This window comes from Eptatretus burgeri, chromosome 14, assembly GCF_056783735.1.
Source record: "Eptatretus burgeri isolate ZD-2024b chromosome 14, Ebu_testis_v1, whole genome shotgun sequence".
NCBI lineage: Eukaryota > Metazoa > Chordata > Myxini > Myxiniformes > Myxinidae > Eptatretus > Eptatretus burgeri.
In genome coordinates this window covers 33,849,218-33,863,131 of record NC_140974.1, presented here as the reverse complement: position 1 = coordinate 33,863,131, position 13,914 = coordinate 33,849,218, and the positions used below count along the sequence as shown (strand labels likewise).

At 46.1% G+C, this 13,914-nt stretch overlaps 1 protein-coding gene across 5 annotated transcripts in view; it reads left to right on the top strand.

Annotated features, from left to right (window-relative positions):
• The window catches only part of PAQR9 (progestin and adipoQ receptor family member 9), an 89,732-nt gene that overhangs the window by 31,895 nt on the left and 43,923 nt on the right, over positions 1–13,914 (top strand). The window contains exon 1 of one of the 5 annotated variants that reach the window (XM_085854344.1): positions 6,259–6,483. The exons of 2 other annotated variants lie outside the window; for them this stretch is intronic. The gene's annotated coding sequence lies outside the window, so the exon portion shown is untranslated. Of the gene's footprint in view, positions 1–6,258; positions 6,484–13,343; positions 13,532–13,610 lie in introns of those variants that run through there. 2 more of the 5 variants (XM_085854341.1, XM_085854340.1) reach the window with 2 other exon arrangements.

Below are 13,914 nucleotides of genomic sequence, written 5' to 3'. Positions count from 1 at the left end.
TACCGATGACAAGATGATTAACGTTTTGTCGAAGCTCATAACAATGCAATAGTTGTCAATTTTAGTTCATGCAACGACAAAGGGCATTACCAGATCCAGACTCCTCATTAGAAACATCTTATTAATGGGTTAACACGTGCTTTCAAGGCTGACAGGACGTACACGCAGTCCAGACAGTTGTCTGCTCACCCAGCCAGTGCGAATCCACAGACAAATGCACTCACAAGCCATGGCACGAGGTGGCACGACTTCATGGTGACAGAGAGCTGAGCGCGGGACACACACACAGCAGGCTTATTGTGCCGCCTGGGTAAACCTTAACACCGTCATGGCGTGCACGGATTGGTGGGGCTTCAGTAAGCGAGCTTGTGTTTTCAAGGTGGCCATAAGGTAAAGAAGATGCCACTTCTCACACGACTCTGCGACGGCATCAGACAACCCGTGCTCGGTTCGTCTCGAGAACCGGATCACATCGGGTTCCAATGGCACACTCGCAGGTTTCTCGAGTTCAAGCGTCGAGGAGTGTGTGTACGTGTGCGCTCCATGTCATGGAGAACAAGTACACTCTTCACGAGTGGGAATAAACGCGGTTCAAAACTTTGCAGCCGAAGTCAGCTCCGACTGTGCCAAGTTAGTGCAAAGTTTTCTGGACACGTTCCATTCCATGAAGAGTTTACCGTTTAAAAACTTCAGTGAGACAACGTTTAAACGTCGGAACAAAAGATTTCATGGAGCTGGTTGCTTGCTGTGTTGACGTTTTGGTTTTGTCTTGTGAACTGTTTCAACTTCTTGGTGAATTAAATTATTTAAAATAAATATTTTAAACCTTTTTAAAACCCTTGGACACCTTGCAGGTGCACAAGGTATACCGATATAATTCCAATTACACGAGTATAATGAATGACAAATGGCTCTTTGTGATAATTTCCTTGAGATGCTGAGAAAAGGAAAACGTTATGAGAAGAAAATGAGGATTTGGGTTTCAATCGGACGTTTTGCCCATCAACACCATCTCTTGGCAACTGCAGGGGAAACTGATCACAACACCTGAACATTGCACGTTGGGTATTCACCTGGAAGTATGGTTGTGGGTTCAGGTTAATGTCATTTCTCTTTATTTATTATCTTGCCAAAACGAAGTTTTTGCAAGATATGTTAGTCAGCTTGTATGTTTTTTTTTTGTTTTTTTGTTTGTTTGTTTGTCTGTAATCACGTATCACGTATAAAAAATTCTGCAGAGCACAGTTATCATTGGAAATTTTTGTAACTTCGCATATCAGAGGCCTATAGAGGTCCCTTTCAGCGCACAAAATTTTGAAGGTCAAGGTGAAAGGTCAAGGTCACTTCGTCACAAGTCAGGGGAGTCGACGAAACCCTTATTTTTTGAGTAATTTTGATCAGATCGTCTTCAAACTTCATGGGAATATAGTTCATGGTCTGGCGCTCAGCTGATTAATTTTTGGTGGCGATTGGCCTTGACCTTCATGGTTAGCGCCGAAGGTCAAACATATTTGACCCCAAGGTCAAATTTTCAAATTTTAGGAACCATATCGTGTAGTACCTCAAATTGATCACCTCGATGAGTGCTTTCTAGATATGTCAAGCTTGAGACATTATGACGTCATTTGGTGACGTTACGAGGCAAACACATATTTTTCATGGTTACTCTGTAGAACGATTCTCATCGGAATCTCTCATAGGCAGATATTCCTCAAGGAGTCGCTCCTGGTGGATAGCAGCTCTGTTCACCTCAGTGTGACCTTAAAGCTCTTCGGGGACAACACCTTCGAGGAAAAAAAAATCCTGAATGCAAAAGTTTCCAATACAAAAGAAAAACACTTTCCAATGGCCTTTTGAACAATTTCTTTAAAAAGCATCAGTAATATGAATGCCTTGATGATTACCAGGATTGTTGTGAAGAACCTTAAAATAGTTCCTCCCCAACCCCCAAATATTCCCTTTAACCAGCTACCTATGCTATCACTACTTACAGCATAATTATTATACTTGCTCGACTCCTTCCTTATGTGTCCCGCTCGGTCACAGAAATATAACATTTAATGATGCCTGGGGTTCCACAAGATTATTCATTCGTATCCTTATATCTATCCTTGTCCCAGTTATCCCTTCATGTAACACTGTGCCTTGTTTCAGGCATACAGTGCCTATGTCCCCTTCATCCCATGTCACACGAGATGCATAATTATATGTAAGGGTCATATAAGTGTTTTTCCCATACACACCTTTCTCAAGCAATTGGTCCCAATGTTTACCTTTTTCTGCCCTGCGTACCCTGTCACAACCCATTCCTTGTTTCCTCTACTGTCGACCTCCCAAACATTCTACTCTCTATGACATTCCCATAATGCACTCACTATCTATTATTGTCCATATTATCACGATTATGCACATGCTAATCAAAAGCACTGCCACATCTGTCATGAATCTCCAGTAACATTCTTTCAACTTGCAGATTTCCTTTCTTTCTCTTTACGACTTCCTGTATCCTCTTTTGTAGTGAGGTGCGTGAGTCCATGATTGGCTTCCCTTCGCACTTGACAGCTACGTAAGTAACCAGTAATACCTGGAAGGGTCCAGTCCAACATTTCTTCAGGACGTTCCTCCGTTTGAACACCTTGTTGTTCACCCAGTCGCCAGGCTGGATGCCGTGGTGTTCCTCTGCAACTTTGTCCCAGTAGCTTGGCTGACCTGCTGTCAAACTCTTTCACAACCTTTGTTAGAGCAGCACAAAAGTAAATCTTCACGTACATAAGTCCATATATTTTACAGACATTTTACCAATATTATAATCTAGTGTTGGCTTAGCGCTTAGAGTGGTGGCCCAGGATCCCAGAGTCCTGAGCTCAAATCCCATTGACCACCGAACCAATCCCAGAGGGCCGACTCGGCCTGTCACTCCTCAAGGACTGGCAAAAATGAACATCAGTACACTGGCAATAGGGGCACCGGATCAGCGGCACAGTCATGCCCCAACCAATGATGCAACCAACAGCCAAAAAGGCAGCACACACCACCAACATTTGATAATACACATAGCTTCAAATAAAATTTTCGATTTTCTAAATTTTAGATTTTTCGATTCGATAAATCTGCAAATCCTTGAGCGTACCATGTTCTCAGCACCTCCTTCTACATCTATATCTACATCCCCCTTTTGCTCGTGTGGCCACTTTTGTGAGCCAAGCGAGCAAGCACCTTTTGGGCAACCACTCTACCCTCACTTGAGACCATATCTCTTGCTTCATATGTGGTCAACATTTCACTATGGCTAACAGTTCCACTATCAACTTTCCAAGATGTTATTTTCAGCACACACTACATACCCTGACAGTTATGTTCAGTGTCGGACATCTTTTGATTGCCACATTCTTTGCTCTAACAGTGATTCAACCAATACTGCATAATCAGGTACCATCCATTTGGACCACACTCTGCAAAGCATTTGGTGCTGCCCAAGCAGTCTCCCTGGCTATTGGACACAATCCTGGACAGGTCACCACCCCGACACAGATCAGGTACCTATGGTCTACACTATTCAGCCATCCCCAAGAAACAACTCATTTTCCTCTTTGTTCTGGGCCTCGGAACATTCAGGATAGCCCGCCAGCCATCACCTAATAATCTTCTCGAAGTTCCACTCAACACATGTCCCCGATATGTTACTTGGGTCTTGCACAGTTGTAATTTGGCCTTGAGCACCTCATCGCCTTTAGCAGCCAGTACCCCCAAAAGGGTTAAGATGTTTCCCCTGCAATCATCCCCTGATATCAACCAAATCAGCAAATTATCCACAAACTGTACCAATAACACCTCTGGCAATTTGAAATTGCGCTTCTGTCCAAACAACTGACACCCATCTTTTAAATAACTTCACCATAACATCAGTACAAAAATACAACTCAAGCTCGTTAATCTTTCAATTAACAAATTATGGCACTACATGAAAACCACAACTCCACATTCATTGCTTTCACTGATGCAAACTGGTCTATGATGTGTTCAAAGTCAGTTTCTACACTCAGCAGAGCAAGATCACAGTCTGCCTTGACCCAAGGAGGCTCTCAAATACGAAAGTATTAGTTTTAACTTGCTGACTGATCTCTCACAGCTGGCGATGGAAACTGCGATGTGTAGCATTATCTGAATAGCAATGCGAAGATCGGGGAAGATGCTCTCATCTTCACACTGAACAATAACTTCGAGAAGCTCTTCAGGTCTTGATATTTTCATGCTGTCCCGACTTGATAGCAACATTCTGCAATCGAAAATCTCTTCATATAGCTGCTGTCCATCAACATCAGAGCTGTACAATTCGCTCAAATTTTCACACTCTTTTACTGTCGGTGCCGTACTTGGCATCAGTGTCGTGCAAACGAGCGAACCTTTCGTCCATGTCTCTGTGAAGACGGTCGAGTGTTCATTTCATGACTCTTTCATGCGATACAAATTTCTGCCTCGTACCTGATGTAAATGCTGTCTTGACAAACCCTTTACTTACGTGGTTATTGTTCCACTCTGCTTCGCTTTGTGTCCTTCTGCAACCATTAATGTAACATGTGGCGTTGTATTAATGGATTGGTACATCAAATTGCATTGTTGTTTTGCAAATCTCACCTCTAACCCAATGTCCTCCTCACAAATCCAAAGTTCAGTAGTTGCGATTTCGAATTCCATTCCAAACACATTCTGTACTTCATTTGTATAATTCACATTCTCTCCCAAAGTGTTTGCCATATTTTCTCCCATATTTCCATTGTGAGGCTCCAACCAACTTTTTATATCAGGAATTGTTTTTAACTCTGCTAAATTCTCAATTATTTCTTACACGGGCCATTTACCATTATCCACAAGCCCGAAGTAAACTCAAACAGTACACCTCGTAGCCTGGTGTTGGCTCAGTGGTTCGGGTGGCGGCTTGGGATCCTAGGGTCCTGAGTTCAAGCCCCGTCGGCCGCTGAATTAATACACCAGGGGGTTAACTCAGCCTGTCATCCTTCCGAGGTCGGCGAAATGAGTACCAGTTCCAGTGTGTGTACTGGTAGAGGGGCACTGCATCAGCGACACAGTCGCGCTTCAAGAAATGATAGCTACCCCGGCAGCTAAGCTGCCATACAACCACGATACGCAGTACAACTCGAGACACCATGGTAAAAGCTCCTTATAAACAATCTTATTAATACATATTATTGACCACAAGCTCAGATCACCGGTCTATGTCTCACTCTGCACCATGCTTTAGATAACTTGCCAACTGTCTCCAAAGGATATCGTGAGAACTTCAATGTTCATGAATTAATGCTACCAGACTGGGCATCCAATTCACGTTCATCCGAGGGGCTGAACGTACGTTAATGCATCGCCTGTTTGCGAATTGAACAGCATGAGCAGTGATTGATGTATCATCTATATATTATGTATGTAAATTTGTATTTTCACATCACACCAGACTCATGTCCCATCGAAGCCCTGAACCAAGAACTCACGAGACACGCATGTCTGCTGCCAAATCCTTGACCACATTCCACTTGGACACCCGTTCTTGAAATGCACTTTGCCGTTTCAGCTCTTATCAAACGAAGCAAAGACATATTTTCGCACACCTCTCTCTAATTAACTACAAACCGTGGAGGTTCAGAATGTAAATCATTCTAAGCTCATTCACATTAACTCATTCCTCATTCAAAACATGCCATGGTACAAACTGCCACAACCACACTAACCATTCACATTGATGCCATAATAGCTTTGTTATGCTCAAAGAATTGTCGTTTTCACCATTGATTACTGTGCACTTGTAATCAACCAAACAAAAAAATCAACTAATTCTTCGAGCTTCAACCCTTTTCCCCAACAAACGTTAATTTCCTTATTTCATTCAGTTTTACAAAAAAATTATCTTCCAAAAGCAGTTTGTTCACTATTTCAAAGACGAGCTTCCAGCTTATTTTCCCCATTATCAGGCAAATCTCGCACACGACTCGACAAGCAGGCAAATTCACACACGGGGTGTGTTCTTGCCTGCTGCCTCACTTTTTCATAATATAATTTTCCCACTAAGATGTTTTAATTTTCCTTTGTCAAAACAATTTTGTCTACAAATAAAAGCTCTCAAGGAGATCGGAACATGTTCGTTGGCTCGAAGACAAACTTCCCACCCTTTACCCTTCAGGCAAAGCGCACACATTCCTTCACTCCACAGTAGGGAATCCTTTCCCCCCACCCCACTTTTTCATTGTTTTCAGTGCAGTGATCATGAGCAAACTTTGCTTTATTTTCAAGAATCCCAAATTCGTCACATTTATCTCATTTCATGTTATTTAAACGGATGGTACACTGATTGAGCTGGTGCTCCTCCTGGCACCGCCGTAGTTACTTCTCGGACTGGGAAGGCAGAAGCTGTGGCCAGCAACCCCATGGCTCCCAGATCTGGGTACAAACTTGGTGTGTTATTCACATATGCAGGTGAGTCACCTGCATTGATTCCCTGGTCTTCCCGCCTCTGCATTGCAGTTTGCATGGGCGGGGCCCTGTGTTTTCTCAACTTGTTCTTTTAATCTTAACACTTTATTTGCTACTACCCTATTTGCAGCATCATTCATTTGTAATGCTTCTTCCTCCCACATCTCAACAGCTTTGAACACTTTGTTCGGGCTTCAACTTACTGGTGGGTGCTTACACCTACTATTGGTCTGGTCGCTCTGATGGTTACCATACCCAAGGAGTTGCTGTAGCTGTGTCCAATGAGCTGACCCCAATGATAACTGAGGTAACACCGGTCAACGAGCGTATTATGAGATTAAGGATTCGTCACTCCTAAGGTGTCATTTCCCTGGTCTCTGTTTATGCTCCGACTGAGGCGAGTGATCTCACCGTGAAGGATGCATTCTACGTCACGCTCGAGTCTGTGGTTGATCAGTGCCCCAGACAAGATACACTTCTAGTCTTGGGAGATGTTAATGCATCGACTGGAACTGATAGGGATGGTTATGAGGTGTGTGTTGGTCCCCATGGGTCAGGAACTATGAACCAGAATAGCACTAAGTTCCTTGACTTTGCAAGAAGTCATGGACTTAGGGTGGATGGTTCATGGTTTCAGCGCCCACAAGCTCATCGCTGGACTTGGTATTCCAACGCTGGTGGTGTGGCAAAGGAGATTGACCATGTCCTCATTGACGGTTGTTGGAGGATGATCCAGAACTGCAGGGTCTACCGGAGTGCTCAGTTCCTCAATACTGACCACAGGCTTGTTGTAGCAACTCTAAAGCTGCACCTTAAATCCTGGAGAATGGTACCCTCCCAGCCTAGGCTGGATGTTGGCAAGCTCAGGGATGAGAGAGTAGCTGAGGAGTTTGCGAACAGGCTGAGTGGATACTTGGGGGGGTCTGGGTGCCTTGGGGGGTCCTGAAGAGTTGTGGAGTGCCTTCAAGACCACCGTCCTTGATGTTGCCTGCAGTTAGAGCAGAGAGTGGTAGGCTCTTAACAGAGGAGTCTGAAGTGAAGGCCCGCTGGGCCGGTTACTTTGAGTGGTTGTACCAGGCTGATCCCCCAGCTGTCGAATTGGACGTCAAGGGTGTTACAATCCCTGTTGCTGACCCTCGAATCAACTGTGGTCCACCTTCACTTGTGGAAACACAGGCTGCGGTGAACCAGTTGAAACGGGGCAAAGCTCCAGGGATCTGTGGCATCCATGCTGAACTTCTCAAGGCTGGTGGAAATGCTGCACTCGTGTCGTTGCATGCAGTTTTGTGCTCTGCCTGGAACACAGGCATCATCCCAACTGATTGGAAGAGGGGCCTTGTTGTTCCTCTCTGGAAAGGGAAGGGTGATCGCCAAGACTGCAACAACTACCGAGGGGTGACGCTGCTCTCAGTGCCGGGCAAGGTCTTTGCTCGGATAATTATTGATAGGGTTCGCCACCATCTGCTTGAGCACCAGCGTCCAGAGCAGTCAGGCTTAACACCAAAGAGGTCAACGATTGACCGTATCGTTGCTCTTCGTGTCCTCACCGAACGCAGACGAGAGTTTTGGCAGGGGCTGCTTGCAGCCTATGTTGATCTCTGTAAAGCGTTCGATTCAGTGAATCGGGATGTCCTCTGGAGGATTCTTGGTCTTCGTGGGGTGCCACCAAAACTGATCGATCTGATGTCTGAACTCTACTCTGGTACTGAGAGTGCTGTGAAGTGTGGTGGTACCATCTCTGACTTATTTCCAGTTGTTACTGGAGTTCGTCAGGGGTGTGTACTGGCCCCCACACTTTTCAGCACTTGTATGGACTGGATTTTAGGGAGGATGTCGGAGAGATCAAGCTGCGGTGCATCATTTGGGAATGTCAAGATCTCGGACCTTGATTTTGCAGATGATGCAGTCATCTTTGCGGAGACTTTAGATATCCTTTTGGGGGCCCTCGAGGTGCTGAATGAGGAGTCGGAGCCGCTGGGATTACGGGTTTCTTGGGTCAAAACTAAGATCCAGGCTTTCGGTGACATCTTGGATGCTGCTGTCCTGTCTGTGTCTGTTTGTGGTGAGGATGTTGAGGTCGTGGAGAGATGCACTTACCTTGGCAGTAATATTCATGTCTCTGCTGGCTGTGAGTCAGAGGTCAATAGACGTCTGGGTCGGGCCTGGGGAGTCATAGATTCACTGGATCATGGGGTGTGGCGCTGCTGGTACCTGTGCGGGAGGATGAAAGTCCGAGTCTTCAGGTCCTTGGTACTTCCAGTCTTGCTCAATGGATGCGAGACTTGGACTCTGACCAAGGATCTGAGACGGAGACTTAATTCCTTTGGTACCAGGTCTCTTCGGAGAATCCTTGGCTATCGCTGGTCGGATTTTGTGTCCAACGAGCGGTTACTGAGAGAGACTCGGATGAGATTTGTTACCTGCATAGTCCGTGAGCATCAGTTGCGGCTGTATGGACATGTGGCTCATTTTCCTGACGCTGATCCTGCTCACCAGATTCTCTCAGCGAGGGAGTCTCATGAGTGGAGGAGGCCAGTGGGCCGGCCACGTGCCTCGTGGTTGCAGCAGCTTGACCATCATCTCAAGGAGATGGGGATGGGCCTGGCATCTGCCTGGGGGATGGCCAGACGGAGGCCCCTGGAGTACCGGTGGAAAGTGGATGCAGCGACGCGCTGTTCTGGCACATGCTCCCATACCTGACCTGATTCCTATTTTTTGACGTTTTTTGTTTCACAACCCAGAGTTTTCATTGGATCTTTGTGAAACTTGCCATGTACTGCAGAAAGCCCACACGCAGGCAGTAACCATCTCCGATTTTGGAAATTCCTCCGAGAAAAAAAAGTTATGACGTCAAAATATCTCCGCTAATGGAAATTGCCTCAAAAATTATCTCCACTAATGGAAATCGCCGAAAAAATTATCTCCAAAACAAGGCAAGCTTTTTGAATTCTGTTTGCGGGAATCAAACAGGGCATTAGCAGAGATGAATACATCATTAGCAGAGCACATAAGATACATCACTATGACGTCATATCAATTTTTATGACGTCATTCCTATTTTTTGACATTTTTTGTTTCACATCCCAGAGTTTTCATCGGATCTTCGTGAAACTTGCCATGTATATGCAGAAAGCCCATGCGTAGGCAGTAACCATCTCCGATTTTGGAAATTCTTCCGAGAAAAAAAGTTAACGTCATAATATCGCCACTTGTGGAAATCGCCTACACCATTATCTCCGAAAGTAGTTTGTTTCACAGTCTACAGTTTTCATCGAAACTTCCTGAAACTTGGCATATATATTGTTGCGGTTGAGGAAATGTGCAAACCACCATTCAGGTCCCGTAGGTGAGATATCTCTGTAAGTACATGTGTAGTTAGCCCAAACCCGTTGCTTAGAGGGAATAAATGTGATTCATTCGGGCTGCGACCCTTTGAGATAGCCGTTTTTCTCTTCTATCTTTATTTTTAACCAACCACGAACCAACCGCCATCACACAACAACCACCAACCGCAATGCCGTTTCACAACAACAACAACGCCAACAGCCACGATCGTTACCTTCACAACTCGCTCCCGCAAACATCGCATCACCGCCATTCCAAACGTCGCCATGGCCATAAACCACCACAATAAACCCTCCACCACCTTCACCCCTCCTCCTTCTACCGCCATTCCCGCACCACTTGTGAACGCCGAGCGTCAGGCTGTCCTGGCCTCGTACGGGACGCACGCCGAACCGCGAGTGCAAAGTGCGGCCTTTCCGAGGAGAATTCGGATCAGGAATGATACACGCCCACTTATGATCCGTCCAATCAGCAAGCGCGGGGCGGTTTGGCCCCGCCTCCAGGCGCGTCGGTGGAGAATCGCGATATGCAAATTCTAGGATCAGGGGAGACTCACGCCCCTTTTTCTCCGTCCAATGGGCGAGCGTGGCTCCACCCCCGAGCTCGTTCTGATCCAGAAATTTGCATATGGGTTCTCCTGCCGGCCTATAAAGCACCGGGCGCGGGACAAATTTGGTAGAGTCAGCTCAGAAGAGTCAGTCTGGAGAGGTCGGAGAGCTGAGTGGAGCTCGCAGTCTGTCGGGGTTCGGAGTCTGTCGGGGAGCTGCAGAGAGAGGAAGCCTGGAGCGCGGTCGAGTCGGTTTGAGCGGAGAGTCGGCCTTGGAAGAGCGGGGAGTGAGTCGGGAGGCGAAGGCGTACAGGTGGTTTGCTGCAGTCGGCTGAGGAGAATGGTGGAAGAGATCGAATAGCTCGGGTCTGAGGCAAGGAAGACGGCGGTCGGCGACGAGCTCGCAGTGGAGTCACTCGTCGCGGGACCCAAGCAAGCCAGCTATCCTCTTTCCCCAGAGCATCAACAATTCCCCCCTTTTTCCCCCCTCGCACTGAGATAGTGTGAAAAGGGAGCCCCGTTCCCACCCTACTCCAAGCAGTGCCAACGAAACCCGCGAAGGAGCGCGGAGTCGGGGCGCCGCCGCGCCATCACATTGGCGGCTCATCACAAAGACACGGGTAGGATCCACCCGGTCTCGCGGACCTGACCGCTTTTTCAGGTCCCGCGCAAATATTGGCCCACAGCCCCCGTCTGCCCCCTTGTCTTTGAGGGTGGCCCTTTTCTTTTGCTTTTGAGTAAATGTGTTGTTGGCGCCGTCTGTAAAGTAAAACTGTGTAAGTGTTGCCGTGTGCTCGCGTAGTCGGTAGTAGATCTGCATTGTTGTGTTTCTTTTGTAGCATTTGCTGTAGGTGCATTCTGTTGTAATTGCATAAGTGTGCTCTCCGTGTGCCGCGGAATAAATGTGCATCATGTTGAACTGTTTTCCCGTTTCGCTTCGTCTTTTCTTTAATTGAATCTCCATCTTGCTTCACGTAAAGGGTTGGTAGTGGGCTTAATACGCCCGATAATTAATCGGAACCGTCGAGGCCAACGATAACACCGCTCGGTTATCCCGATATTACGGAACGGGTCGCTTAAGTGGCCCGTGTCCGGAGTCGACCTGCGGCGAGGTGCGATCGCCCGGTCTACCCTCCGCATGGGTACTTAGGTAGGTCGAATTTGGCGAACAACCCTATCCCATGCGGGGGGCCGATTGGCACGATCGTGGTGAGGCCGAAAGGCCCACCTGTGACTAGCTCCCGGCGTTAGTCCGAGAGGGTCACGACAGAATTGTCCGTCCAGTGGGCGACGTGCCGCGATTCGAGTTACGTGGCCGTTCGCACGCCGGCGGGCGCGAATTCGCAACAATATGTAAAAAATACCCTGCGCAGACAGTAACCATCTCCGATTTTGAAAATACCTCCTAGAAAAAAAGTTATGACGTCAAAATATCTCCGCTAATGGAAATCGCCAAAAAAATTATCTCCAAAACTAGGCAAGCTTTTTGAATTCTGTTTGCGAGAATCGAACAGGGCCATTAGCAGAGATGAATTACCGCACATATGATACATCACTATGACGTCTTATCAATTTTTATGATGTCATTCCTATTTTTTGATGTTTTTTGTTTCACAACCCAGAGTTTTCATCGGATCTTCGTGAAACTTGCCATGTATATGCAGAAAGCCCACGCGTAGACAGTAACCATCTACGATTTTGGAAATTCTTCCTAGAAAAAAGTTAACGTCATAATATCTCCGCTAATGGAAATCGCCTACACCATTATCTCCGAAACTAGGCAAGCTGTTTGAATTTTGTTTGCGGGAATCAAGCCAGGCATTAGCACAGATAATTGATCGCAAACCTGATACATCACAATGACGTCATATTAGTTTTTATGACGTCATCATCAAGAGGACGAGGATCTTAGCTCATTTGAGCTTGATTTTTTACTCACCGACGTTCCACTTCTTTCTTCATGGGTTATCTTTGAGGACCCGGATTTATTTATTATTTTTCTCCATCATGGACTTTTCGCGAGTTATTTAGTTTTCTCAATGCTGCACACATGACTCGCTGTCTGTTTCATTTTGTGATTCCCGAGTGGGAGAGGGTTTGTTAATGAACTTGAAGGCGAATTTTCACTCGTCAATCTTTATTCAAACCTTCCTTCAATCCACATAATAAATGGCGAGTCAAAACATTGGATTTATCTTCTTCACAATTTCTAATTTCCCACAATCCCTTTCACGAAAGTCACTCTCCACTGCACCTCCTGTTCATTTAAAGCACTTGGTGACATATTAAATAGATATCCCCGATACAGAAAAATAGATTTGGTGGAATTTCGTTTGTCTCACCTGCATGCAGGACCACCTGAGCGGAGAGGGAAATCGAGAGAGAAAACAAGGCGAGTTAAACCGCCGTTGGCATCGACGCCTCTTACACCGCACGGCACTAAAGGAATACAGTGACGAGACGGCTCGAACGTTTAAAATGTCCACATGAATGAAAACGCCACGCTGCAAATAAACCTTTGCTTAAAGGAACGTTTCACGTGAGACGACTTCGTGAGGAAATTAGAGTAATGGGTTTGAATACCCAATTAAAATGGGTTTGAGAGATATACACCCAATTAAAATGTTCCGAGCTCATCGAATCAGTCTTGTTTGGAGCAGGAGCGTCGAATTAATTGATCGCGCGATGGTGAACAATCGTAATGTTTCCATCAAACATTTTATATTTGTTCTTCGCAGGTTTAGAAACGAATATGAGTTTTAACTTGCGACGATGACTCCACGACGGAACGTTTTCGGTTTATACACGACACTGATTTCGCGCGCAATGAGATGTATCAAGGGGCGGCCACGTTGCGGAGACGCGCGAGCTCTCCTGCGTGACGTCACAAACCCGTCACAGAAGCTGGAGGCGTGGCCGCGAGCCCACGTGCCGAGCGTCAGGCCAGCTGGTTGGCTTCGTCTCGGGAAGACCTGGGGTTTTTAACTCAGGGCGCTGCATGTTTTGATTGGATGAGAAAATGCAAAGGGGGCGGGGAAAAAATAATTGGGGTATTTGTCGAATTCCCTCTGAAATTGATTTGAAATAAAGACGTTCGATTTTAAATGGCTTTTTTGTAATTGCACTCAGAGTGCAGAAACATAGTTGGTCATCTCTCGGGTATGTTTTTAATTTTACTATTTATCAATTTATCATGAAATCATTGATTTGTGATAAAATTATCGTTCTCGTACCTTATCCGTGAGCAGAAAGCTTGGTCCCTTTTAGGACGTATTAACAATAGGTGAAAAGGTTGTGTGACGCGTTGTGCGCATTGTGCGGAGACATAAAGGGATTTGGCGGGAGATTAAATGATAATCGCTGAGCCACAAGGGCAGAGCTTCCGAAGGTCAATCGAGCTAAAAATAATCAGATATATCTCGACAAATAAAACCGCCAGCCCTTCCTGTGCCTGTTCAAAATGTCTCTGTTGGGTTGAACGAACGAATGGTCATTGGGGATCCATCTCGGTCGTGATGTCATCTCCATGCAGGTAGCTGCGC